The sequence below is a fragment of the Salmo trutta genome, chromosome 31 (assembly GCF_901001165.1).
Source record: "Salmo trutta chromosome 31, fSalTru1.1, whole genome shotgun sequence".
Classification (NCBI taxonomy): Eukaryota; Metazoa; Chordata; class Actinopteri; order Salmoniformes; family Salmonidae; genus Salmo; species Salmo trutta.
Window position 1 is genome coordinate 9,934,638 of NC_042987.1, and position 9,717 is coordinate 9,944,354.

The 9,717-nt window shown below is 42.6% G+C and overlaps 1 long non-coding RNA gene across 1 annotated transcript; it reads left to right on the top strand.

Annotated features, from left to right (window-relative positions):
- Nucleotides 1-740: 740 nt before the first annotated feature.
- Nucleotides 741-6,532, top strand: LOC115169241 (uncharacterized). Its single transcript, XR_003870818.1, has 3 exons — nucleotides 741-823; nucleotides 2,239-2,426; nucleotides 6,104-6,532. It is a non-coding gene; the product is annotated as an uncharacterized LOC115169241 (long non-coding RNA).
- The last annotated feature ends 3,185 nt before the right edge of the window (nucleotides 6,533-9,717 follow it).

Consider the following 9,717-nt stretch of genomic DNA (forward strand, 5'->3'; position numbering starts at 1 on the left):
CTTGTTCAGGAACAGAACAACAGATTTTTACCTTGTCAGCTCAGGGATTTGATCCAGCAACCTTTCAGTTACTGGCCCAATGCTCTAACCACTAGATTACCTGCCGCCCCTAGTTAATTAGCTAGCTAATTTAGCTGCCTAATTTTAGCTATCTAGCTAACATTAGCGCTCTGAGTAATCCTCCATGGACATGATACGTTTTTAAATATGTACCTGTTATAGGCGTTGGTTGTAGCTAGCTAGCTAACATTTAGAAATGTTGATATCTGTTTAGTTAATGATAGTAAATGTGTGTGTGAAAGACAGAGAGGATGATCACAACAACTTTAGAAAACATTGTCATGTCAACGTTGTCATGCCAGCCACGTGTGTGTATTCTCTGTATGAGGGGAGGGGGTGATTATGATTGCAATAACTTGTAGAAAAGATTGTCGTCATGTCAACATTGTATCATGCTAGCTGTTTGTGTGTGAGAGAGTGAGAGAGAGAGATGGTACATGGATACACATATAGGAAACATTGATTGTGTGTGTGTGTGAGACAGTAATCTATCTTAATTCTTGAAACATGTACCCCCCAATATGGATGTGAAGATTTTCTTGATTCATCAGAGATCCTTGTATTTGTATGTATTTTGTATTTGACAATACGATACATTTACCCTACACCTGCTCCCCCTTAATGCTCCTTCTAATGTTACACCTCTCAACTGCCTTTTTCAATTATTGATTCTCTCGCAGGAATCTTCTAGCTTGGATGGAAGGATGGAGGAGGTAACAAAGAGAAGGAGTACAGAAGTTATCCAGCCTGGTGACTAAGAAATGTATGTTATGTAAATAGCCTATGTTTTGCTGTCTATCTCTCTCCGTATGTCTGCCTGACTGCCAGATTGCTGAGGGGCAACATAGTCAACATATTTGTATTTATTACGGATCCCCACTAGCTTCTTCCAAGGCGGCAGCTATTCTTCCTGGGGTCCAAACACATTAAGGCCCTTGCATTACATGAAACAGAAAATAAAACAGTACATCATGAAACATTATTACACCACTACATATCTACAATACAAAATGTATAATATCAGCATACAACAATATTACAATGTAGGCGTGTGTAGAGTGCAAGTGCGAGTGCTAGCATGTGTGTGTGTATGCGTGTGTCTGTACCTGTGTGTGTGTGTCTCTTCACAGTCCCCGCTGTTCCATAAGATGTATTTTTACCTGTTTTTTAAATCTGATTCTACTGCTTTCATCAGTTATTACCTGATGTGGAATAGAGTTCCATATAGCCATGGCTCTGTGTAGTACTGTGCGCCTCCCATAGTCTGCTCGGGATTTGGGGATTGTGTAGACTTCTGGTGGCATGTCTTGTGGGGTATGCATGGGTGTCCGAGTAGTTGTGTGCTAGTAGTTTAAACAGACAGCTCGGTGCATCCAGCTTGTCAACACTTCTTACAAAAATAAGTAGTGATAAAGTCAATCTCTCCTCCACTTTGAGCAACTAGTGACTGACATGCATATTATTATTGTCAGCACCCCGTGTACATTTAAGGGCCAGCTGTGCTGTCCTGTTCTGAGCCAATTGTAATTTTCCTAAGTCCCTCTTTGTGGCACCTGACCACACAACTGAACAGTAGTCCAGGTGAGACAAAACTAGGGTCTGTAGGTCCTGTCTTGTTGATAGTGTTGTTAAGTAGGCAGAGCAGCACTATATTATGGACAGACTTCTCCCCATCTTAGCTACTGTTGTATCAATATGTTTTGACCATGACCTCAACTTGCTCAATTTATTTAGTATTTACTTAGGTAGCAGAATGACTTTTGCTTCTGCATAAGAGGTCATATAAAACTTTTTGTATGACCTCTTATGCGTTATATTAGGCCCAGCCATTGGAACTTTGGTATTCCTAGATATGGCTACTATTGTGATCACTATATCCGATGAATTTGGATACTGCTTTAAAGCAAATTTCTGCAGCATTAGTAAAGATGTGATCAATACATGTTGATGATTTAATTCATGTCCTGTTTGTAACTACCCTAGTAGGTTGACTGATAACCTGAACCAGGTTGCAGGCACTGGTTACAGTTTGAGGCTTTTTCTTGAGTGGGAGGCTTGATGAAAGCCAGTCAATATTGAAATCACCCAGAAAATATACTTCTCTGTTGTTCTAGGCTAAGTCTAATTTAGTGAAGACCATAGGTAATGATTAATCATGATTAGTCTCTGTCTTTACAGTTCCTGAAACACGTCATTGACCGGATGCGTGGCCTCTACAGCTGTGCTTGGCCACCCACTCAGTTACACGCATACACACACACACATGCTAGCACTCGCACTTGCACTCTACACAGTGACCAATTCTGCCACATCCCAGGGAAAGGAGAGAGCAGAACCTTTCCTTATTAAATCCATAGTGATTGACAGTAAGTTATCTGTTTAATACTCTGATCTTCAATGTGTATTGATTCCTACTAACCAGCTTTGTAAGAGCTACAGTAGGGTTGTACTAGCTATGCTGATAATCATTAACGTTTTTTCCCTGCATCAGGTCTCTCTGAGACTGGATTCCACAAGAGAAATGTTATTCAGCTGCCCATGATTGCCTGACACTCTTAAAAAAAAGTGGTATCTAGAATCTGAAAGGGTTCACCAGCTGTCCCAAAGGAAAACCCTTTGAAGTACCCTTTTTGGTTCCAGGTAGAACCAAGATGGCATAGCAGTGCAGACGTGGTTTGTCGTCCTCTCGTTTATTTTTTGTATTTTTTGTCTTTTATGTATATATTTAAATGTATTTTTCAATCTCTTTTCCATTTTTAAATTAAATATACCTTCCGGAAACCCTCCTCACTCTAAACGATATCATAACCGCCATCGATAAAAGACAGTACTGTGCAGCCGTCTTCATCGACCTGGCCAAGGCTTTCGACTCTGTCAATTACCGTATTCTTATCGGCAGACTCAATAGCCTTGGTTTTTCAAATGACTGCCTCGCCTGGTTCACCAACAACTTAGAAGGCCGAGTTCAGTGTGTCAAATTGGAGGGCCTGTTGTCCGACCTCTGGCAGTCTCTGTGGGGGTGCCACAGGGTTCAATTCTCGGGCAGACTCTTTTCTCTGTATATATCAAGCATGTCGCTCTTGCTGCGGGTGATTCTCTGATCCACCTCTACGCAGACGACACCATTCTGTAAACATCTGGCCCTTCTTTGGACACTGTGTTAACAAACCTCCAAACGAGCTTCAATGTCATACAACACTCCTTCTGTGGCCTCCAACTGCTCTTAAACGCTAATAAAACCAAATGCATGCTTTTCAACCGTTCACTGCCCGCACTAGCATCACTACTCTGGACGGTTCTGACCTAGAATATGTGAACAACTACAAATACGTAGGTGTCTGGCTAGACTGTAAACTCTCCTTCCAGACTCATAATAAACATCTCCAATCCAAAATCAAATCTAGAATCTGCTTTCTATTTCGCAACAAAGCCTCCTTCACTCACGCCGCCAAACTTACCCTAGTAAAAGTGACTATCCTACCGATCCTCGCGATGTCATCTACAAAATAGCTTCCAATACTCTACTCAGCAAACTGGATGCAGTCTATCACAGTGCCATCCGTTTTGTTACCAAAGCCCCTTATACCACCCACCACTGCAACCTGTATGCTCTAGTCGGCTGGCCCTCGCCACATATTCGTCGCTAGACCCACTGGCTCCTGGTCATCTATAAGTCTATGCTTGGTAAAGCTCTGCCCTATCTCAGCTCACTGGTCACGATAACAACACCCACCCGTAGCACGCGCTCCAGTAGGTATATCTCACTGGTCATCCCCAAAGCAAACACCTCCTTTGGCTTTCTTTTTTTCTATTGTGTTATTGACTGTATGCTTCTTTATTCCATGTGTAACTCTGTGTTGTTTGTTGTGCTCCACTGCTTTGCTTTATCTTGGCCAGGTCGCAGTAGTAAATGAGAACTTGTTCTCAACTAGCTTACCTGGTTAAATAAAGGTGAAATAAAAAATTAAATAAAAAAAAACAGGTAGAACTACAATAATATAAGTTTGTAAAGTAAATAAAACCCTTGTGTTCTGATTCAATCTCCCTTGGTGGGTCATGTAAAGTTTCTCCCATTTCTCTCTTGCTCATTCTCCCTGTCGCTCACTCAAACTCCAAAGAAGGGGAAGAGCCAGTTACACCCATTTCTAACAATGTTTGTTGCAGGACTGATATGACAGACAGCTATAGAACAAGATAATACACTGCTCAAAAAAATAAAGGGAACATTTAAACAACACATCCTAGATCTGAATGAAATAAATAATCTTATTAAATACTTTTTTCTTTACATAGTTGAATGTGCTGACAACAAAATCACACAAATATAATCAATGGAAATCCAATTTATCAACCCATGGAGGTTTGGATTTGGAGTCACACTCAAAATTAAAGTGGAAAACCACACTACAGACTGATCCAACTTTGATGTAATGTCCTTAAAACAAGTCAAAATGAGGCTCAGTAGTGTGTGTGGCCTCCACGTGCCTGTATGACCTCCCTACAATGCCTGGGCATGCTCCTGATGAGGTGGCGGATGGTCTCCTGAGGGATCTCGTCCCAGACCTGGACTAAAGCATCCGCCAACTCCTGGACAGTCTGTGGTGCAACGTGGCGTTGGTGGATGGAGCGAGACATGATGTCCCAGATGTGCTCAATTGGATTCAGGTCTGGGGAACGGGCGGGCCAGTCCATAGCATCAATGCCTTCCTCTTGCAGGAACTGCTGACACACTCCAGCCACATGAGGACTAGCATTGTCTTGCATTAGGAGGAACCCAGGGCCAACCGCACCAGCATATGGTCTCACAAGGGGTCTGAGGATCTCATCTCGGTACCTAATGGCAGTCAGGCTACCTCTGGCGAGCACATGGAGGGCTGTGCGGCCCCCCAAAGAAATGCCACCCCACACCATGACTGACGCACTGCCAAACCGGTCATGCTGGAGGATGTTGCAGGCAGCAGAACGTTCTCCACGGCGTCTCCAGACTCTGTCACGTCTGTCACGTGCTCAGTGTGAACCTGCTTTCATCTGTGAAGCGCACAGGGCGCCAGTGGCGAATTTGCCAATCTTGGTGTTCTCTGGCAAATACCAAACGTCCTGCACGGTGTTGGGCTGTAAGCACAACCCCCACCTGTGGACGTCGGGCCCTCATACCACCCTCATGGAGTCTGTTTCTGACCGTTTGAGCAGTAACATGCACATTTGTGGCTTGCTGGAGGTCATTTTGCAGGGCTCTGGCAGTGCTCCTCCTGCTCCTCCTTGCACAAAGGCGGAGGTAGCGGTCCTGCTGCTGGGTTGTTGCCCTCCTACGGCCTCCTCCACGTCTCCTGATGTACTGGCCTGTCTCCTGGTAGCGCCTCCATGCCCTGGACACTACGCTGACAGACACAGCAAACCTTCTTGCCACAGCTCGCATTGATGTGCCATCCTGGATGAGCTGCACTACCTGAGCCACTTGTGTGGGTTGTAGACTCCGTCTCATGCTACCACTGGAGTGAAAGCACCGCCAGCATTCAAAAGTGACCAAAACATCAGCCAGGAAGCATAGGAACTGAGAAGTGGTCTGTGGTCCCCACCTGCAGAACCACTCCTTTATTGGGGGTGTCTTGTTAATTGCCTATAATTTCCACCTGTTGTCTATTCCATTTGCACAACAGCATGTGAAATTTATTGTCAATCAGTGTTGCTTCCTAAGTGGACAGTTTGATTTCACAGAAGTGTGATTGACTTGGAGTTACATTGTGTTGTTTAAGTGTTCCCTTTATTTTTTTGAGCAGTGTATTTTATTGTCTCTTTATTGCCTCTTTACACATACTTACATTTTTGCATTTAGCTTTCTTTTTTTAAGACTGCCAAGCTTACTCAATTGGGTGAACCCAACGTGTCAATATGAAGGGACAGAGGACACAACATCCCTTTGCTACCACTTTTAGTAGATTCTGACTGTTAAAGATATTTTACTGTGCGTTACTGTTCTGTAGTGTTCTCTATGCCCACATTATGCCAATCAATAATTTCTTTTCTTCTCTTTTTATGCTTACAGTAAGTCTCATGAAAAGCCAGAAACTCAGGATGTTGGTTTGTTGCTGGCCCTCTGGAAAGTCCTAAAATATTTCCCTGACCAACGTGGGGGAGGGACAAAGTGTGCATATGAGCAAGTTGCTCCTTACTGATGACATCTCTAACCTGTAACTGCTACAAAATTCTTCAACTAGTACCATGGAAATACCTTTAGCCAGCTGAGTCCACAAAGTTTCTTCAAGAATGTCCTTTTCTAGTTTGCTTATATATCTAAAATTGATCAGTCGGAATGAGCTGATTCTCTTCAATGCAGATCTGACCAATCACACAACTCTTCAAGAGGGCCACTACGCTCCAGATCGCCTTCTGTGCTCAGAGGTCCTTGATGAGGATCTACCCCATTACACCACTCTTATTAATCATTAATCAAATAAAACAATCAGCCTTTATATACTCTGTGTTCCAGTATTTCTATGCATGTAATGTCTGTGGGTGAATTATGAAACAATTACTGTATGCAGATGTGCTACAGTGTTTGATGCAGATTTGTTTTTGCCATTGCTTGATCTGTTTTAAATGTAAGAATATGTTGAAGAATAACTTTAATTGGTGACTATGGAAACAAATAGACATGTAATGAACAATGATTTCAATATCCAACTTTATCCTCTGCAATACTTTTTACACTACACTCTTAGAAAAAAATGTGGTATCTAGAACCTAAAAGGGTTATTTGGCTGTCCCCATAGGAGAACCCTTTGAAGAACCCTTTTTGGTACAAGGTAGAACCCTTTTGGGTTCTATGTAGGACCCTTTCCACAGAATATTGTAGTTCTACATGGAACCAAAAAGGCTTCTCCCTAGAACCAAAAAGGGTTGTCCTATGGGGACAGCTGAAGTGTCCTTTGGAATAGTTTTTTCTAAGAGTGTGGGTAATAAGCTGTAGTCAGGTGGTCATTACAAGGTTATGATGAGGTCTTAACCATGACCAGTAGGCTACATAATATATACTCTACTACTCTATGCCAGCATGCAAGAGTGATGATAATGCATGCAATGCTTTATTAAAAAGGTGTATTTATGTAAAGTTTCCAGTACCTCAGAGACCCTCAGGTCAACCCCCTTTCCTTTTTTTTTGTTCAGGCACCTCCCAATTTACAAATGAAGCACTGGAAAACATCCTTCTTCCGACTCCACACACAGGGGAAAACCCCCAGAAATACCTTATTTACATAAGTATTCAGACCCTTTGCTATGAGACTCAATTTTTTGTTATGTAACTAGGCAAGTCAGTTAAGAACAAATTCTTATTTACAATGACGGCCAAACCCAGACGATGCTGGGCCAATTGTGCGCCACCCTATGGGACTCCCAATCACACCCAGTTGTGATACAGCCTGAATTCGAACCAGGGTGTCTGTAGTGACGCCTCTAGCATTGACATGCCGTGCCTTAGACCGCTGTGCCACTCGGGAGCCCAGGTGCATCCTGTTTCCATCGATCATCCTTGAGATGTTTCTACAACTTGATTGGAGTTCACCTGTGGTAAATTCAATTGATTGGACATGATTTGGAAATGCACACACCTGTCTATATAAGGTCCCACAGTTGACAGTGCATGTCAGAGTAAAAACCAAGTTATGAGGTCGAAGGAATTGTCCGTAGAGCTCCGAGACAGGATTGTGTAGAGTCACAGATCTGGGGAAGGGTATCAAAAAAATTATTCAGCATTGAAGGTCCACAAGAACATAGTGGCCTCCATCATTCTTAAATGGAAGAAGTTTGGAACTACCAAGACTCTTCCTAGAGCTGACCGCCCGGCCAAACTGAGCAATCAGGGGAGAAATGCCTTGGTCAGAGAGGTGACCAAGAACCCGAAAGTCACTCTGACAGAGCTCCAGAGTTCCTCTGTGGAAATGGGAGAACCTTCCAGAAGGACAACAATCACTTCAGCACTCCATCAGTCAGGCCTTTATGGTAGAGTGCCCAGACGGAAGCCACTCCTCAGGAAAAGGCACATGACAGACAGATTGGAGTTTGCCAAAAGGCACCTAAAGGACTCAGATCATGAGAAACAAGATTCTCTGGTCTGATGAAAGCAAGATTGAACTGTGTCACATCTGGAGGAAACCTGGCACCATCCCTACGGTGAAGCATTGTGGTGGCAGTATCATGCTGTGGGGATGCTTTTCAGCTGCAGGGACTGGGAGACGAGTCAGGATCGAGGGAAAGATGAACGGAGCAAAGTACAGATAGATTCTTGATGAAAACCTGCTCCAGAGTGCTCAGGATCTCAGACTGAGTTAAAGGTTCACCTGCCAACAGGACAACGACCCTAAGCACACAGCCAAGACAATGCAGGACTGGCTTCGGGACAAGTCTCTGAATGTCCTTGAGTGGTCCAGCCAGAGCCCGGACTTGAACCAGATCGAACATCTCTGGAGAGACCTCAAAATAGCTATGCAGTGACGCTCCCCATCCAACCTGACAGAGCTTGAGAGGATCTGAAGAGAAGAGTGGGAGAAACTCCCCAAATATAGGCATGCCAAGATTGTAGCGTCATACCCAAGAAGACTTGAGGCTGTAATTGCTGCCAAAGGTGCTTCAACAAAGTACTGAGTAAAGGTTCTGAATACTTATGTAAATGTTATATTGAAGTTTTTTTACTTTTTCTAAAATACTGTTTTTTCTATGTCATTATGGGGTATTGTGTGTAGATTGATGAGGAAAAAACTATTTAATCAATTTTAAAATAAGGCTGTAATGTAACAAAATGTGGAAAAAGTCAAGCAGTCTGAATACTATCTGAATACAGTCTATAGAGTGTTCGCCTCTATTTATTTATATAAATAATACCTTTAACCATGATGATGTGATTAAATGTGATGACAAAGATAGAAATCTGGATGCACTGAATAGAGTCCCAATACGATCCATTATTATGATTGGAGGAGAATATTGGTAAAGGAAAATACAAAAGTTTGTCCTACAAAAGCTCACAAAGGGACTTATTCTTCAAAGTGCATATTTATACTCAAATGGGTCTCGTCCTACTACAGTACAGCTAACACAGTCTAGAAACGCAGAGAGTTCTTGTGATTGAGGCTGAGGGTCAAGAGTCAGGATTGGTATGTGCCTTAGTAACACCTCTTAAACAATAACTGAGTTATTTAGACCTCTCCCATTCCTGTTGAGGGGTTTACTACTTCAACTATAGGTGTAAGGAAAGTGAAGGACTTTTTTAGTGGGCAGCGGAAGGTATTTTAGGTATTGATTCCATATAATCACTGGAATGTCATTCTGTTTTTCTGACAGGATATGGGTTTAGTCAGGGCCGATTTTTATAACATTGACCACAGCCCATTACTTATATTTATTTTTATTTTTATCACAATCTGAAAGAGATTATATAGTCACATAATTCCCCAATATTTCAACAGAGCATATTGAAGAGTGTGGGTATTTTAATCATATGTTCTGAGGCCTGAAATGAAATGGAAATGGGCAAACAATGTTTAATATAGTGACTTATTGTATGTTGGGCTGGCTTTTAAGAAAGCAAAGCATCACAATTGAGAACATTCAGTAGGAAGTGATGCCTTTGACTGACAGGAAACGAGAAAACGAGAGCGATAA